We start from the raw sequence: 20,514 nt of genomic DNA on the forward strand, positions 1-20,514 counted from the left end.
ATTTCAACATCATTTCGTAATGCATTTCCCTCTTAGGTTGGGTCCTATAGAGGGGCTTAAGTTTTTATTTTTAAGGAAGATGTCCTATGCAGCAAAAAAACAAATTGCCACAAGATTTTGGAATCTTCTCCCACAAAATAGAAACCCTTAAATTATAAGATTGAAAAATAATAGTAAAACTAAAATTATCTCTGACAATTTTTTAAAAAAATCTAAAATTTTAATTTACTCTCCTATAAAATTGTAGAAGAAATATTTATAAGCCCTAAAATTCCTTCAATTTTAGAGCTTAAATTTTTAAGGTGATTGAATTAGAAACTCTCAAGACCGGCATGCTTAAAATATTCCTAAAAACTTTCATACAGCACCCGCTCACAAATTTAAGAAACCCCTATTGACAAATTATGTAGACTGTCGACAAAAGAAAAATCAAAAAGCGCAAATATGCATACTGCCACATCAACAAGCGCTGCGACCCTCTCATAGAGATTTCCATGGGGAATAGCATCAGCTCTTTACAGATCCACTTCGGGCCCTTGTTTGTGCGGTTACTACTACTGGCCCCGTTAGGTGTGATTAGACTCTCCTCCATTTTCCCCCACTCTCCGACTTTGACTCTACAAGCTAACCGTAGTTTGTTAACTCTGCACTTTTTGTTTTCATGGGCGCAATTAGCATAAATTATTCATTCTTTCAACCGGAATGGATGGTAGGCTCCAGATGCTTTCGCACTTGTAAGCATACTCCGTACACTTTTAGCTGTGGTCTAAGTCCTTCCACAGTAATCGCGACGCCTGGCTTTGAGAAAACTTTAGTTTCGGTGATCTTGACGTGATGTCGATCCAGTAATGCCAAATATCTAAAGACGAGGTCAGTAAACAGATGCAAGTGGATATGAAGGCAAGAAAATGACAATTATAGTATGAAATGAAAGATTTAGTGGATTAAAAGTTGTGTTAAAGACCAAAATTCATTTGGGATTAAAATGTTTGAATCTATTTGATTTGCTTATTGATGAGGAATGGTAGGTAGTTGGTTCTTTAGATTTTTTTTGTTTTTAAAAGATATTTAACTACTTTTATATTTGATGAGATATTTATTTGTATATTAGATATATTTTTTTAAATATATATAATAGAAGATTAGGGAATAGAAGAACATGTAAGAATGTAAGTTGGAGATTTAGTTAGAATCAAGGTTGAATTTGCGTAGATAAAGAAGAAAAGGATTCGTGAAGTCAAAAGAATAAAAAGATAATAAAATTGATCAGTGGTTTTTAAAAGATAATTTAAAATAACAAAATAAATATCTCTACCTAAATATTAGTTTGATCAATGTTAAACGAAGACTTATAATTAATTAAGAAATCTTTGTGTGAATATTTAAATTTAAAACATTATTTTTATTGAATTATAAAATGTTGTAAAATTCTCATAAAGTTATTAAACTCCATCTAATAGAATTGAAATGAATTTATAAAGGATGGTGGGGATCTTTATCTTTTTCAAAGATAAAAATTAACTTATAAATTAGATGTTTTTTTGCTAATATTTTTTCAACACTAATTTATTTGTTATAAACGAATATTTCTTTATGATGTAGATATTACTCTAGTTGTATTATAAGGTATGTCAAGGATGATGTGTTTTTATAGGGGTATGTGTATTAAATTAACATTGACACGACTTGATATAAATATAGATTTTAATTTATAATTTTGATTAATTAAAATAATATGTTAACTTATTTCTGAATTTAATAAGAAACGTTTGACATAGATATTGGCCACTTAAATTGCATATGAACACATGTTAAATAAATTTGTTTTAAAGTATAAATTGTATTACTTTTGTTGCAAAGCTTTTTTTGAAATTCTCCTTAGATATAGAGTAGAAAATGTTAGAGTAAAAAGGAGGTTATAATTTATGACAAAAATATTACAATGGCTCGCAACCAAAAATCTACTCGACAAAAACCTACTCCTCGCGAACAATTTCGAAGGGCTTCTGCCACGAAGGTTGCCTCTTTGGCTCCTCCATCTAGTCATCTTCCATCTTGGGCTTCAACTTTAAATTTTGGCCCTCGGGTCATTTTTGAATCCAAAAACATGTTTTCTGCATTGATGGAGAATCGTTCGACTTCAACGAAGAGGCAAGCTCTCACTACTCTTCCGTCGAATTTATAGGCCACAGACTCTCTGGTACCTAATTCCAAATGGAGAAGAATTGAGCAGTTGGACGACCATATGGAAAGCCCTAGAAGATCTCCTGCCAATTCATGAATTTAGGTTATCCCAATAAGTTCATCAAATTGCACTTCAAGAGCCAATGCAATCATGCTTGGTCCTTTTACAGTTCATAGGCGTCCTCCCCCAATTTCCTCCCAACAACAAAAGGCCAAGAATTTTCATAATCCAATACGAGTTAGGGATCGATTATACCCAACAAAGGTTTCAAGTAGGGCACCTGATGAACCTGAAACCCTTATTATTAGTGACAAATACACCAATGGGCTCTAGAATTAATGCAAGTCCAAAAGTCTTTTTGTCAAATAGAGTGATCATGACCCCTTGGTAACCCTAGTTTGAGAACATGGCTTGAATCTTCCTATGGGAGTAGGTAAAAATCTCTATTCTTAAGAATACTATCATTTTCTTATATTGTTCTTCATTAAAATGAAGGAAAACATTATTACATGGTGATCCCATTTTTTTGAAAGGTCATCACTTCAAATTTATTAGATGGGTGCCAAATTTTGATCCATATACCTTTGATATTATTAAAGTTATGAAATGGGTAATGATTAAAGATGTTTTGATGGAATTACTCCAAAGCTCGATTCTTAGTTAAATAGGCAACTCTTTGGGTGATTTTTGAGGGTTTGAGGATAATTTTGTATCACCCAACAATGTGAAACTCTTAGTTGAAATGGAATTTTTGAAAGTCAATTTTAAAAAGATAAGAATTATCTCAAATATTTCTTTATATTATTTAGAACCAGAAATCTTTTCTGGTGAGATCTCTAACAATATTACTTGGAAACCCCTTTCTTGCTCAGAGTGCAACATTTAGGAAAATTTGAAATCTCTTAAATCTCAAGGGCTTACTAGCCCCATTCTAAATTTGGACATCTCCTTTAACCCTTTCGGAGGAGGTTTTATTATTTTGAATAGCTCATCCCCTCCTGTAGAAGATTTGGTTGGCGCTCCTTTAGAGCCCATTATAGAGGAAGGGGAAATTGTGGAACATATGGAGGAAGAGGAAGTTACTCCTCATGTAATAAATGGTGAAGACTTAAGATATGCCCTGACTATCCTCACTACTCGAGGGGGAACCCTTTGATAGAAAATGAACTTGGTAGGAGCTCCTCTCCTATCACTTCATGCTTTCTCTCTGCTAAGATGCCTCCCCCTTCAACCCCATTGGCTCCTTCTGTAGAAGAGGATGAGTGATCTCAAAATAGTAAGGGTTCCTTTAGCTCAGGTATGAGTAAGGAAGAGAAAGAGGCCTTTTGAGCCCTAACTTACTGAGGAACTTATCAATATATGCACATAGGAATTAGTAAAAGAGGACCTTACTGTGGAGAAAGTAAAAGTAATCAACAAACTTTTAAAACTTGGGGGAAATGGTTACACTGATGAGGATCTAAGGAATGATTTAAGAAGGTTGGAAAATGAGGACATTTTAAGAGGCCTGGAATAATCTCAGGAACCTTGTGGGCCTATCCTAACCTAAGTAAGATCCCTCAGAAAAGAGGGAGAAATTTTCTAAACGAGCCTAGATCTCAAGATGTTGAGGCTAAAGGCCAAATGAAACTTTAGGAACTAATTGATGTAGGGAAGGAGAAGTTCCTTCCCACAAAGAAATGAAGGTCATTACCTACAATATTAGGGGCTTAAATTGTTCGAGAAAAAGGGTAATTTAATTTCATTAATTAAATTACATTTTCTCCCTTCTTAAGATTTCACTTTATGCACCTTTTGCATTCTTATTTAATAATTCATTAGTAATTATTAAATAGAATTTACCTTTTAGGTTACCCCTTTTGAGTTTCGATCTCCTTCTATAAGGATAGATCGTTTGTAATTATCTTGCATCTTTTTCATTTTTGAGAATACAATTTGCATATTTTTAGAGCAAACCCTCGCCTCTTCTTGTCTTTTTATTCTCTGTGACAAGTTTTTACATGCAGGTATTTGAGGGTTTTATAGATTTGTATTGTGTATTACACAAATACTTCATGGAATTTTAGCCAAATTTGTTGTAGCTTGTTTGATATTTGGAGAAAAAGGAGAACGAGGGTTTGACAATTCAAATCTAGTGTTTTTTAGGCATTTTTTGTGAAAACAGGGGGTCTCTAATTTTCAAATCACTTTGAGGCCAAACAGAATCCACAGATGAATTCAAAAGGCGTCGAAACCCCCATTTTCATATAAAGTTTGTTGATTTTGGACAATGTTGATCCAACAAAAAAATTGCACAAGAGGGTCGTACAGCCTCTACACGCAATCTAAGAAGCAGAAAAATAAAAAAATTCACAAAAAATACCTTTTTTGGCTACTGCAATTTAAAAATCTAGCTAGTGGTCACCAAAACCACTAGTAGTCCTGATAACCACCAGTAGTTTTACAGACCGTTGTGGCTCCGGCAACCGTCAGTCGTTGGCTGGCCTTCTTTGCCAACAGAGACACCTTTTTCTCCACCTCTGCACTGCTCTTCTCGACCATGCTCTACCTTCACTGCCCTTCCCTACTTGGACGCTACTTCACCACTGTGCACCAACAATGATATTTTTTTAAGTTTTATTTTTATTTTTAAATAATAATAATAATTTTGTATTGCTTCTAGGGTGCTTGTTGGTTTTTCTAAGATATCTTGAGCATACGGGGGTCTTTTTTCAATTTGAAAGAAGTGCCACAAAGCTGGTTTCAAGACGAAGACGATGGAGTAGGATTTTTTTGGATTTTTTTCTAGTTTGGTACCTATTTAGGTGCTTGAAGTCTTTTGATCACTTCTATCTTCTAGGGGGCATAACTTCTTCATTATAGCTCCATTTTTCATTCTAAAAAAAGCATTAGAAAGCTCTTCTCAAGAACTTTCTGGATTCTTTATCATTTCACTAGTATTTTCTACCAAGTATTTGTGATTCATTTCTGAAGCTTTTTTGCTCTTCACTCATTTACACATTCTTTTTGTAAGTCGGGGTTCAATTATTGACATTGTGAGGGGTGTTTTTATATTACTTTCTGTTATTATATTACCATATTAGAAAACATCAAAAATCCCTTCTAAAACAGTGACTGAGACCTCTTCTTGTCTAAAACTTCTGACCCCTTACAACTACCACACTTAAAAGACCTCGATGGCCCGACTTCTCTAGTCAAAAGGGTTGTGGACATGTTTAGATGTTTTGCAACCTATTTTTTAGAGGCCTTATGAGATCATATACGGAACCAAAACAAGATGGATGAGGCAATCAGATTGATTGCATTAAGGGTATCAAATAGTCTACAATTTCATCTAGACAGGTGCAATACTCTTCTAGCAATGTGGACCGAACTTCATGGCTCGTTTGGTATTGTGAATGAGTTTAGGGCACTTCAAATAGAGGCAAAGCTTACCTCTCTTATACCAGATTCCTTTCCTTCCATTGAGGACTTCTTGATGAAGTTCAATCAACAAAGATCCTTGTTGTAGGATTGTGGAAAGGCAAAGACTGATGCTAAGTGTATCTACCTGATTCTTTCTAAGCTTCGTGGAAACTTTAAGAATTTTTTTCTAGCTTCTATTCCACCAAAGATGCTTTGGGTAATAGATTTACCATGCCATCCTTTTAGGTTTTTTATGATCGGTTGACTCGAGAGCAAGCTAATTTCTCTCAGTTGGATTCTCTCACAGGCTCACAAAGTCATGCATTGGTAGCTCTACCATCTTTAGGGACAAAGGAGAAGACTTTGAAATCTCATTCTACAGAGTCTCAGGTTAATTCTAGTACTCATAGTTCATCAGGGCCACCTCCTCCTAAAGGAGGTAAATCAAAGCCAGGAAGACTGAAATGTGCTTATTATAATAAGCCTAATCATGATGAGCCACATTTCTATGAGAAGAAGTTAGATGGCTATGCCAAACATTTTTCATATTTGACAGCTCTCCTTCAGAAGAGCAACATTGATATTCCTTCTACTTCTCGCAGACCTTATTCATCATCATCATTTTAGTCAGATGGTAAAGATCTAGGAAAGGGTCATGCATTAAGTGTAAGTATTATTCCTCATTCTTTTAGATGTTTACTAGATTCAGGTGCTTCACACCATATGACACCTTCTTAGGATTTGTTCTCTTCTTTTGAGGCTTCTCCTACTCCACACATTTTGATGGGGAACAACACTGTTATTATTGTACATGGGAAAGGTTCTACTGACATTGATGATGGTACATTTCATGATTTACATTGTATTCCATCTTTGTCCTCTAACCTTCTCTCTATTTATCAGATTACACACAGTGGGATAGGGAAGACATTTGAGTTTGCACATGATTTAGTGCACATCACAGATAGTGAGACATGCAATATTATTGCTACAAGGACTATTGACTTCTTGTCTATATTCCTTATCACATTTTGGTCCACCATTTTCACTATCAGAGACTCACTCTCTTTTTTCACGAGACTCTACTGAGTTGAAGTTAGGTCACTTGAACTTATGTGTTATTTGTGAGACCAATGTTGCAACTTCTACACCTTCACTTCTTATTCAGATTTAATCTCTTGCACAAGATTACTCTTCAACATTTCCTACTATTGCAACTCTAGTCATTGAGCCACCTATTGCAGTTGTTGAAAATATATCAGAAGACACACATCTCCTCTCAGATGATAGATTCAACACACCTATTATTCCACCTCCATTAGAGATTCCATTTCAAGATTCTCATGCTTTCTCCTTTAAGCATTAGCTAGGACTTATAGGTCAGCTTACATACATGGGTTTTATCATCCTTGTCCACTTCCTCTATTTCCTTTAGATTGGAGCCACATTGGTATGTTCATCAACGCAGGAGTTTTGCCATTTTGGGGGGCTATGGAGTCTCAAGCTTTTATCATGGAGACTTTCATTGTACTTATGGTCTTGAGAGATTCTCTTGAGATGTTTCATTTGTGCATTATTTTCTAACTCTTTTTGGAAGAGAGTTTTTCCCACTGGGTTGTCTCTATTTTTTTGTTTCATAGAGATTTGATTGTGATTGGGTAACTCATTAGGCCTTGTTGTTAGGACCCAAGTTTGCTTTCCACATTGTATTGTAGTTTTCTTTCTCTTTCTGCATTGTTTGTAGCCGCATTGTTGCTCATCTTAAGGGGGGTATAAGGAAACTTGGCAACAAAGAATATAACCGTTTCCACATAACTCATAATAGATCTAAAATAAATACGTAATTAAAATCCACATGCAAGAGAATAGACAACATACCCACAAAATGTGACACAAGATATACCCTGGTAAACCCTCATTGAGGGAAAAACCCAGCCTCCAAAAGCATCCATCACCATGTATTATTCAGCAAAAATACCATTGCCATACAACCATGGAAGCCTTCATGGCCATAGCCACAACCGAGCAAACTATGTGAACAAGCATGAATCCACACATCCCATGCCATGCTTTCAACCTTCACAAATGCTCCCTTGGCTAACCTGTCAAGCCTTGTCCCGCTTGACTCTTGCCTTTTATCTTCTCCTTGTCACTCTTTCTCTCTATACAACAACTACCCTTGTGGCTGCTTATATAGTAGCAAGTCCCACAAAACCACTAAGTGGTATTACATAAACCATGTGCTAAAACCATGTGCTACCTAACCCACTGACCCCACATTTAATATTGGGCATTTAATTCTTTTCCCCAATATTAAATAATTACATCAAATATTATCACAATGTTACAATACAACTCATCAAGAATATTCCATAGGAATCTTTACATGTTGCACGTCCATCTAGGTACAACATTACATAATAAAACTAAAATAATAAAATAACAATATTATGCAATGTGTGCAACACCCATTATCTCAACAATCTCCCACTTGTTGTATACATTGCATAGGGTCAATCTATAGCCACATAAATGAACAAGGGAACAATCCCTCCCAGCACATCCACCATCATGGATCAAAATACCCCAAGTGCTCCATCCTGGTACCCGCAACAAAATCAAAGTATCTAGCATCTCAAACATGAATGATCTCACCTCCTATTATGCCACTGCCACTGGACATACATAGAAGCCATCCAAAGAGAAAAACCACCCAACCTGTCGCATTAGAAGATCATAAAATCCTGTACCAACTGAAATTCAAGCACAAAAACCTGATCCAAAGGTAATCACATGTATCCGTAGTTGTCAAAATATCCATAGCTGAAATAGCACCCACAACAAAGTGCCAAGCCCATCCAACTATCCATACCTCAAAGGTATAACAAGTGAATCTCATATCACCGACATATCCAATCTATAACTTGCAATCACAAGCTTCAAGAGCAATACCTGCCACATATATACCAAGAAGCTTCCACTGCAAAAGATAATGTCAAATCTATAACCAATCCACTCATAACATCTCAAAGAAGTGAATCCATGTAGTATCAAGGACATCCATAATACATAAACTGATATCCTGCAAGAAAAACTCTCATAACAAGTCTCCAATGCTCTCCCAAGTTCACCACAACCAACAGAGGAATGAGATAAAGGAATAACCATGTCATCTCTCACATGACATACATGAGTACAAACCAGTGATCACAATCTCTAACCAATCTCAAATCCAATGTAGTCAAAACTGAACATCCAAGAAGATAACCAAGACCGGAGAAACCATGCAAATCATAACCTGTATCATGTTCTTCTACACACACCTCTAGATGTAAACTGTGCAAGTATGATCTCCTCCATAAAACCCCAACAAGAAGCCTCAACAACACCCAAACCATATCATATAACTCATCATGGATGTAAGCCTCTCACAAGAAGACCGAACTCAATAAAACCATTCCTAAACCAAGGAATAACCATTCCTAATCCAAGGAAAATGTCCAATATAAAACCATCTCCCAAACTCAACCAACATAACAACATATGCAAATGGAGATAACCAATGCTAAACCATCTCTCAAATGAACCCTCCAGAACTAACTCATGTACCATAGCTCAAGATCCATATCCATGAAAGACAAGCATAAATATAATGCAACTGAGAGAAACAATGGGCTATACCTCTCAAGTAGTAAACCGCCGAGTAGACCAAGAGTGGGGAATGAGAATGCTCATCAAGATACCCAAGTCTCCAACCAAGACTCATCTAAGAACAATCTCCTCTCAAGTCCATATCAGGTGACTGCCCCTCGAACTTCCTGATGAAACCATCAACCGTCCCAACAAATACTTCTCTAATCCAAGAGAAATCAGCGTCACCACCATCTCTAAGTATCCATGAGCACCTGTAACCAATCAATCCATGCCAACTCCAAATGCAACATAGCAATAACATGAAGTATCCAGCTTATGATCAGTGTACTCAATACCAAGAAACTAAACCAAGATCAATGTCAAAGTTCCAACCATGGCCTCAAGAACATAAACATGACAACATGATCTTACCATCTCAACCAAAGAGATAACATGCTCCACATGAACATACTATAACATATCACAACTCTAAATGCGTACCAAGAGTATACCATGACATAATAATGAAACCATCCTCACACCAAGGATAACATGCCAAATAAAAGCATAAACCACACCTTTGCCAAGAACCCTGTGAGTCCTCAAGATGCAACCATCTCCACACACCATGAAGAAAAACATCTCCACATACTAGGAAGAACCATCTCCACACACCATGAAGATAACCAAGAACTCCATGAGTCCTCAAGATCTAACCATCTTCATACACCATGAAGATAACAAGTGCACCATGCAAATGTCAAAGACGCTTCTGCAGCAACAGGATCTAAGACAAACCTCCAACATCTGCAAACACTCAATAAATATATCAATGCCAACAACTCCCACTCAACCGTGGTACCAAGTCACCTATGGCATCATAAAATCCATCACTGTCACAAGCTCTCACTAAAATGTGTATCCAAGCTATCCATGACATAATGATGAAAAACCATCTTCTAACCATGAGAATCAACCAAGGCATCAAACTATCAAAGAACTCAAAGTGCACATCATGAGCTCCTCAAAAGAAAACCAAATAACCATGATCCTCAACCAAGAAGATATACCACCATAACCAAATAAAAAATCCAAGCTAATGAACATCAATGATGTACTTATATAACCAATCATGTCATGCCAAAATCCATGACACCGTGATCACATCCATGAATCGAGCATCTGGCTCTCAATATGTCCAACCTGTCAGCATAGTCAACCACAATCCTCCACCATTACTGTACCTGGTAACAACATCTCATCCCTTCTACATGAAGATAAAATCATGTGACTTAGGGCATAGACAACCCAAATCCAAGCCACCAATCTGAATATGCATCAATAATGAAAGATCAATGGGCAAAGACAACCCATAACCAAGCTATAAATGCAACCTGTAAGTATAGACCGCTTACAACACTGCACAACTTGTAGACCCAACAAGTCATCATGCATATCCAAATCCAAACATTGATAACCATATCATCATGAGACCAATCTGAAATATGAACTGAGTATACAATGACATCAAATCTTAAATTTCCAATGCCATAAACTCACAATGTTACCATAGTCAAAATATATCTATAAACTGTTCAGATAAATATATCAACAAATAAATCATGCCAAACCTGCACCAAATCTGAACCAATGTGTAGAGCTCTCCAAGAGCTTTCCGCTAACTACTCGAAGTCCAAAATTCGACTCCGTATGCCCAAGTTATGCCCTAATCTGTGCTCAAAATAAATAATATCTGACTTTAAGGCTCTTAAAACCTGAAAAAATCTCAAAATCATAGAACCAAACCTACACCATCTTGTAGTGCTCTGAATTAGCTTTCCAACGCCTATAAGAACTCTGAAATCCGATATTCGGAGAGAAAGTTATGGCCGTTTTACTAAGACAATCTTTTTACCATTTTCAGTACGATTTTTCATTTTTTATTTTTTCAGTGACGTAAATTTCGACGGGATTAAATTTGACGGCCATCATGGGCTGAAACCAAAAAACTCTTTCATTTCCTCTGAACATGGCCAAACTAGGGCATATTATATATCAAAATTTATGGAAATGTTGACCCGGATCCAATGGTGAGGTCTGTTTTTTACCCAGGAGGTCATTTCTGCATGCTACCCCCCAAAACCCTCATTTAAATGAAACATCCAAAAAATCTTTTTGTCCAACAATTTCACATGCTCAAATCTTTTAATATCCCATCATAACAGCAAACTCAAAACCCTTAGATCTGCAATAAATCATTCATATATCTTGCCCTTTTCTTTTATCCTCTCATGCATTCCCATGGATTCAATCTAGGGTTACAATAATAAAACCATAGCTCTGATACCACTTGTAAGGAAACTTGGCAACAAAGAATATAACCATTTCCACATAACCCATAATAGATCTAAAATAAATATGGAATTAAAATCCACATGCAAGAGAATAGACAACATACCCACAAAATGTGACACAAGATATACCCTGGGAAACCCTCATTGAGGGAAAAACCCAGCCTCCAAAAGCATCCATTACCATGTATTATTCAGTAAAAATACCATTGACATACAACCATGGAAGCCTTCATGGCCATAGCCACAACCGAGCAAACTATGTGAACAAGCATGAATCCACACATCCCATGCCATGCTTTCAACCTTCACAAATGCTCCCTTGGCTAACCTGTCAAGCCTTGTCCCGCTTGACTCTTGCCTTTTATCTTCTCCTTGTTACTCTTTCTCTCTATACAACAACTACCCTTGTGGCTGCTTATATAGTAGCAAGTCCCACAAAACCACTAAGTGGTATTACATAAACCATGTGCTAAAACCATGTGCTACCTAACCCACTGACCCCACATTTAATATTGGGCATTTAATTCTTTTCTCCAATATTAAATAATTACATCAAATATTATCACAATGTTACAATACAACTCATCAAGAATATTCCATAGGAATCTTTACATGTTGCACGTCCATCTAGGTACAACATTACATAATAAAACTAAAATAATAAAATAGCAATATTATGCAATGTGTGCAACACCCATTATCTCAACAAGGGGGGGTGTCAGAGAATAAGGTCAATTTCATTTTATTATTTAAATTACCTTTTCTTCATTCTTAATATTCGACTTTATGCACCTTTTGCATTCTTATTTAATAATTAATTAGTAATTTTTAAATAGCATTTACCTTTTAGGTTACCCTTTGTACCTTTTAGGTTACACTTTTTGGGTTCCAATCTCCTTCTATAAGGATAGATTGTTTGTAATTATCTTGCATCTTTTTCATTTTTGAGAATAAAATTTGCATATTTCTAGAGAAAACCCTCATCTCTTCTTGTCTTATTCTTCTCTGTGATAGGTTTTTACATGCAGGTATTTGAGGGCTTTGTGGATTTGTATTGTGTATTGCTCAAATCCTTCATAAATGCCCCTAACAAACAATGTTTACTCGAGTGTTGTCTCACTTAATATAAACCTAATATAATTATGTTACAAGAGACTAAAATGAATTAGGAGGAGTTATCCTCCTTTGGAAAGAAATTGGGCTTTAGAAATATCTATGGAAGTCTAGCAATTAGGGCTTCTGGTGGCTTGGAAATGATCTAGAATCCTCGATCTATATTTCTAACCCCCTTGAATGGGGAAAGACATTGGATGTCTTCTCATGTTAAAACTATAAACTGTAATCTTCCATTTAACTTGTCCAATATATATGGACCAACTCCATCTGTAGACAAAAGAGCACTTTGTATGGAACTAGATATTGTCATGCATCTTGTGGCTCCCCCCTAAATTTTGGAGTGGGGGAAGGTGGGTCGGGGGTTGGGGGTGGCATGGATTTCAATGCAATTTCTACCTCCTTGAAAAAGAGAGGAGGTCTATTGGAATCAACTTTCTTGAGCTTCATTGGATTTCAATAACTAGATCCACCGCTCTTCTTACTAGAGATTAAATCTACAGACAACTCTTTCACATGGAATAATAGGAGATAGGGTTTCTATCAAATAGTAGAAAAAATAGATGGATTTCTTATTTCAAGTAAGATTCCTAATGAGGTATCTCTACTTCTTTTTGAGACTCTTCCCTTCTCTAGGTCCGATCACTACTCGATCCTTTTAAACATTGAATTAGAAGGTACCCCGACTAAGAACCCATCCAAATTTGAAATGATATGGTTTTAAGATGAAGCCTTGATTAATTTACTCAAAAACTGGTGGATAAACTAGAAAGTGGAGGGGTATAGGTTGTACAAAGTAGTGCAAAAGTTAAAGATAATCAATCAAAACCTTATCTTGTGGAATAAAACTAAATTTGGAAACATTTTTGAGATTAAAGAAAATATTGAATCTAACCTAGCTAATATAAACTAAGATATTTTTAAGAATGATATGGATTATACATTATGCCCTAAGGAAAAAGATCTCAAACTTAAACTGGAAGATATCCTAGCCAAGGAGGAAATCTTGTGGAAGCAAAAATATAGAGAAACTTGCAGGTTAAGGGAAGGTGATAAAAATACTAAATTCTTCCACAACAATACCAAAGTAAAAAGAGCCACCAATCGAGTCGCTAGAATAAAAAAGAAAGATGACATCATAACTCAAAATCCTTCTAAAATTGCCTAGGAGGCACTCTCTTACTTTGAAAATATGTTAAATAATATGAAAGGATCCTCTCTTACTTCTCAAAATTGGTTCCTAGACAATATTCCTAAAGTTATTTTAGAGGATAAAAAAAAATCTTTACTTCAAAAAATATCTAAGGAAGAGGTGACAAAGGCACTCTTCTACACGGTCTCAAATAAATATCCTAGGCCAGATGGCTTCCCTGCATATTTTTTTCCAAAAATACTGGCATTTTATAGGAGAAGAAATAACTGAATCACTTGAAAGCTTTAGAAATTTAGGGGGCCTCCTTTAAGACATCAATCACACTTTTCTTGCTCTTATCCCAAAACTAGATTCTGTTGAGAGCTTTAAAGATTTCCAACCAATAGGTTTATGTAACACTCTTTAAAAGTTTCTCTCTAAACACTGGCTAACTAAATGATTAATCTTCTACCAACTCTTATTAGTTAAGAACAACTGGGTTTTGTCCCAAATAAATCTATTTATGATGGGTTTGTTATAGCCCAAGAAGCAATCCACAACCTTAACTAAAGCAAATACCCAAGTATGATGATCAAATTAGATATAAGCAAGGCTTATGACAAGATTTATTAGAGGTTTCTATGTATATGTCTAAAGGCCTTTGGATTTTCAAAGCATTATATTAATCTAATCTTTGAATGTATCTCAACCCCAAAATATTTTGTTCTAGTTAATTAGACTCCACAAGACTTCTTTTCACCTTCTAGAGGTCTAAGACAGGGATATCCAATCTCCCCTTTCTTGTTCATTATTATGTTTGAGGCTCTAGGAAGAGCTTTGGGTAATTTTAAAACCAACAAATCTCTTGGAGGTATCTATCTTTCCCAAAAAGAGGATGCCACTACCCATCAATAATTTATAGATGACATTACATTATTTGGGGAAGCCAGTATCAGGGAGGCAAAACTTTTGAACAACATCCTTCAATCTTACATGATGGCCTCTAGTTAAGAAATCGATTTATCTAAATCCAAAATCTTCTCTCTCAACACCAAGGTTTCTTTGGAACATGATATTTGTCATATCATGAACATTAAGAAAGGTTCCCTCCCTTGTAAATATTTGGGTATACAATTGGAACATGGAAAGATGAACTCTATTAGTTGGGATCTACTTATTGGTAAAATCAAAGCGAGGATCCAATCCTAGAAAGGAAAGTGGTTGTCCTTAGCTGGAAGGATAACCATGCTCAAGTTAGTTTTATCCAGTATCCCTATTTATCAACTATTAGTTCTTGATCTTCCTGCCCAAAAAAGGGACAACGTGAATAAATTCTTAAAAAAACTATCTTTGGCAAGGTTCAGAAGATAAAAGGAAAATATTCCTTCTTGCTTGGGATAAAGTTTTTAGACCAAGGAAAGAAGGAGGTTTTGGTATTAAAAGCCTGAAGGATCAAGCAATGGATCTTGGTGCCAAGCTCATTTGGAGAATGATTAGGTTACCTCATCTAAAGTGGGCTAGGTCATTGTTTAACAAATATTTGGAATCTAATGACCCTCTCAACATCCTTAGAATCACTAACCCTCCAAAAGGTTCCAACTAATGGAATTTTATGTTAAATTATATATCCATTTGTTAGTATGAATGTTGATGGTATTCCTTTGGGGGAGTATCCTAAGCATTAGAGAGCATTGGCATATTGCATTCATGACTATGTTTTTCATTGATGTCAACATAGCATTATTTCTATCAAGACTAGCATAATAGAAGATAGAGAATGAGGTTGTATGGACTGTGTATTGATGATGAGGCAAGCATAGTTAAGGATGTATTCTACACAGTATCATGATGACATGGTTAAGTGCACATGGATAAAGTCAATGACATGTAGAAGATATTCAAGATTTATAGAAGATAGTCAGAAGACAAAGTACCTAATAAATGGTTTCTAATGATTGATTTGTATCTCTTTATTGAGATAGATTTTGTGGTACACACAATTAGACAGTGATAGTAGACAACCTAATAATGATGTTAATGAGTGTTCGAGGTTTGAGGTCGCACATGTGAGAAGTTGTAAAGACTGTGAGATGAGAATGTTGTGTAATTATAAAATAATTGTTTATCTTAATGAGGTCCTATTATAATTAATTGGGAATGCCTCAAGGCCGACTGAAGGAATTATTTTGAGGATATGATATAAAGGAAGGTTATTTTCCTTGTGAAGAGATGTGTGATTGATGTATTCAAGTGTGTGATATGTGAAGTATTTGAGAAATGTGAGTAAGTGATCCAAGGGATTATTGGATGTGAAGTTGGTGATCTGGTATCAAGATCTGAAGAAGATAAGTCTAGATAGAGGACAAAGAAGGAGCTATACATTTCTACTATTTTGTAAGGAATAATACAAAGATTAGTTGGATAGTGAGTTCAGTGGTCTTTCCTCATATGCCCTATCTAACTCCTAATAGGGATTTAAAGTCTCTTAAAAGGGACTGATATGTATTGAATGTATTTCATTAGCTCCTAACATAGTCTATCCTTCAACAAAGAACATTTATATTAGTACATCATTTTGTGGATACCATCCCTACTAGGGTTTTCCCTCTGATCAAGGGTTTCCCTAGTTAACATATCTAGTGTTATTGTGTACGAGTATCTTCTTATGGTTTTTTATTATATTGTTTGCATGCTTAAGGATTAATAAGGTTGATAAATGTTTTATAAGTTGGATAAATGATTCACCCCCATCTTAGTTATCTTGGTGGACTTTACTTTCTAACAAATGGTATCAGAGCCTCAGGTCCTTGAAGAAAGAGCTTAACATCTTTGGGAGATCAATGGAGGATCCCTTCATAAAAGAAAGTCCTAAATGTGATAGAGCTAATTTGGATATTTAGAAGATGGATTTCCTTGGTGAGATATTAGAATTATGTTTAGAACAAAACATTGAGTTTTCAAATCCAAAGTCTATTTGTTGCATACAAAAGGATAAACCTACTAATGCAAGCACAAGTGAAGAGAGATCTAGATTCGAAGAAGACAAGAAGATTGAGGAAGGAATTTAACTACTTATGAAAAGAGAGTTAGAAGGTATGAAAATATTCATTTGTTGGACATGTAAAGAATTTGGTCATTTTTTGTCCAAATTTCCTAAGAGAGTAATGAAGACTAGAAATGATCCTCTTTTTGATGATGATGAAAAATTCAAAGCAAGTATGTAAAGATTCTTGAGTGATAGTGATGATAAAGATAATGAGCTTGAATTGGCTGAGAAGGAGGAAGTATTAGAAGAAACAACTTTACTAACTATTATTGATGACCATAATTCTGATGAAGAAGAAGATAATCCTAAACCTGTTAGAGAAAATATTGAAGTTTTCTTTGAGAATAAAAATGATTTGCAGAATGATGTTCAAATTATTGAAAAACAAATATCTGAACCAATAGAAGAAGTGAGAGTTGAAATAGAAACTCCCACATCAAATGAAAATTTGACAAAGAACCACCTCGAGAACCAAATTATTGGAAGTAAAGACAAAGAAGTAATGACAAGAAATATAGTACATGAGGAATTATGTTTGATTTATCAAGTTGAACCAAAGAGTATAGATGAGGCATTCAAGGATGACCATTGGATTCAAGAAATGAAGGAAGAACTAGATCATATTGTGAAGAATGAGACATGGGAATTGATTCCTAGACCTAAAGACAAGAATGTTATAGGAACTAAATGGGTTTTCAAAAACAAGATGAATAAACAAGGTGAAGTTGTGAGGAATAAAGCAAGATTGGTATGCAAAGGATATTCATAGCAAGAAGGTATAGATCATGAAGGGACATGTGCCCCTATTGCCAAAATGGAAGCAATAAATTGTTCCTGGCTTATGCAATAGATAAGAAGTTTAAAGTGTATCAGATGGATGTAAATTCAACATTTTTGAATTAAGAACTTAAAGAATAAGTTTACATTGAATAGCCTGAAGGATTTTCTTTGACAAAAAAAAAGGACATGGTATGCAAATTAAAGAAAGCATTGTATGGTCTAAAGCAAGCACCTAGAACCTGGTATGCAAGATTGGACAAATATATGGAAAAATTAGGATTTGCTAAAAGGTACGACAAGTAGTAACTTATATTTGAAAGAAATTGAGAATGGGTTGTTGATCGTTGTAATATTTGTTGATGACATAATCTTTGGAGGTAATGATGAAGCATGTTATAAGTTTGCTAATGAAATGAAGAATGAGTTTAAGATAAGTATGATTGGCAAGATGAAATTTTTCTTGGGTCTATAGATTATACAGAATAGTGATGGTATTTTCTTATCAAAAGCAAAGAATTTGAAAGACTTGTTGAAAATATTTGGCTTAGAAAGTTGTAAGATTATTGGTACACCTATGATAACTGGTCACAAGTTATATCCTAGCAAAGATGAGCCACCTACAATTGAGAAAAAGAAGTATATATATATATATATATATATATATATATATATATATATATATATATATATATATATATATATATATATATATATATATATATATATATATATATATATATATATATATATATATATATATGTTTGGAGGTTTGCAATATCTAGCTCACGCTAGACCAGATATAGAAAATGGATTTGGGAAAGTAGAAATATTTTAAGATGATCCTAAGGAATCACATTATGTAACAATAAAGAGGATAGTCAAATATCTAAAGGGTACACCTGATTTTGGACTATGGTATGACAGATCAAGTGATTTTGTTTTGTGTGCTTATACTAGTGCGAATTGGATAGACAATATGGATGATAAAAAGAGCACCAATGGTGGAACATTTTTCGTTGGAGGAAGATTGGTTTCTTGGTTGAGCAAGAAACAAGATTGTATTTTACAGAGTATAGTAGAAGCATAGTATGTAGCAACAACAAACAACTGTAATCAACTAATGTGGATGAAGCAAATGCTAAAGGATACTGGGATAGAATTTTTAGAACCTACTACCATACATTGTGATAACACAAGTACAGTGAGTATGTCTAAGAATCTTGTATTGCATTCTAAGACTAAGTATATATCCATTAAGTATCATATTCTGAGAGAGAAAGTTGTAGAGAAAGAAATCAAATTAGAGTATGTAAGTACAAAAGATCAGATTGAATATATCTTTACAAAGCCTTTTCCTAAAGATACATTTGAGTATTTGTGAGGTATGCTTGGGGTTATGTCCCTACCTACTTTTGAGTAGATGATGCAAAGAGTGTATCAATCTAGTGGTACATAGAACTATTGTTTATCTAGACTAAATGTTGATGCTTCTTATATGGGGGAGTTTTTGAGATGAGAAGATTCATCAAGGACTCTTGGTAGTTAGATTAGAATATTATCTCTAGACACTAGAGCTGATTCAAGACTTGGAGCGAATAATTAACATAATGAATCCTTTGTCATTGATGTCAATGGGGGAGAAGTATACATGAAAAACATATCCTATGTATGGGGGAGAAGTGTTATAATGGGGAAATAAATTATAATAATAGGAAAGATTTACCAATGAGAGTGATTGATGTCAATGGGGAGAAACATTGAATGCAAGAGAAGTGTGAAAATTGATAACTATCCATGAAATAATATAAGTTGTTCTTGTGAGTTAGATTTTGAACAACTAATGCTGATCTAAAAGAGTGAGAAAGCACATATAGAGTAGCATTCTTGTGGATTTTAGATTTGATTGATGAAGATGATTTGAAAAGAAGAGACCAACAACAACAATAGAGTTTGACTTGGTATTCTTGGAACTTAGATGTTCTTCATCTATGTTGTCATCAATGCCAAAGGGGGAGACTGTTAGCATGAATGCTGATGGTATTCCTTTGGGGGATTATCCTAAGCATTATAAAGTATTGGCATATTGCATTCATGAGTACTTTTGTCATTGATGCCAGCATAACATTATTTTTGTGAAGACTTGTAGAGTAGAAAATAGAGAATGGGGTTGTATAGACTGTGTATTGATGATGAGGTCAAGCATAGTTAAGGATGTATTCTACATTGTATCTTGATGATGTGGTTAAGTGCACACAATGAAAGTCGAAGACATGCATAAGATATTCATAATTTATAGAAGATAATAAGCAGATAGAGTACCTGATAAGTGGTTTTTGATGATTGATTTGTATCTCTTTACTAAGTTAGAATCATGATACATGTAGTTAGACTATGATAGTAGACAACTTGATAATGAAATCAACGAGTGCACAAGGTCTAAGGTCTCATGTGTGAGAAGTTTTAAAGAATGTGAGCCAATAGTGTTGTGTAATTGTAAAATAATTGTTTATCATAATGATCTCCTATTATAATTGTTTGGGAAAGCCTCAAGGCTTACTCAAGGAATTATTTTGAGGATATGGTATAAAGGAAGGTTATTTTCCTTGTGAAGAGATGTGTTATTTATGTGTTCAAGTGTACAATATGTGAAGTATTTGATAAATGCAAGTAAGCGATCCAAGGGATTATTGGATGCGAAGTTGGTGATCTGGTATCAAGATTTGAAGAGGATATGTCTAGTTAGAGGATAGAGAAGGAGCTATACATTTCTATTATTCTACAAGGAATAATATAGAGATCAGTTGGATAGTGAGTCCAGTGGTCTTTCCTCTAAAGCTATTTGGATAGTGGGTCCATCTTCCTTCT

This window comes from Cupressus sempervirens, chromosome 3 (assembly GCF_028749045.1).
Source record: "Cupressus sempervirens isolate cs-2001-9-10 chromosome 3, ASM2874904v1, whole genome shotgun sequence".
Taxonomy (NCBI): Eukaryota; Viridiplantae; Streptophyta; class Pinopsida; order Cupressales; family Cupressaceae; genus Cupressus; species Cupressus sempervirens.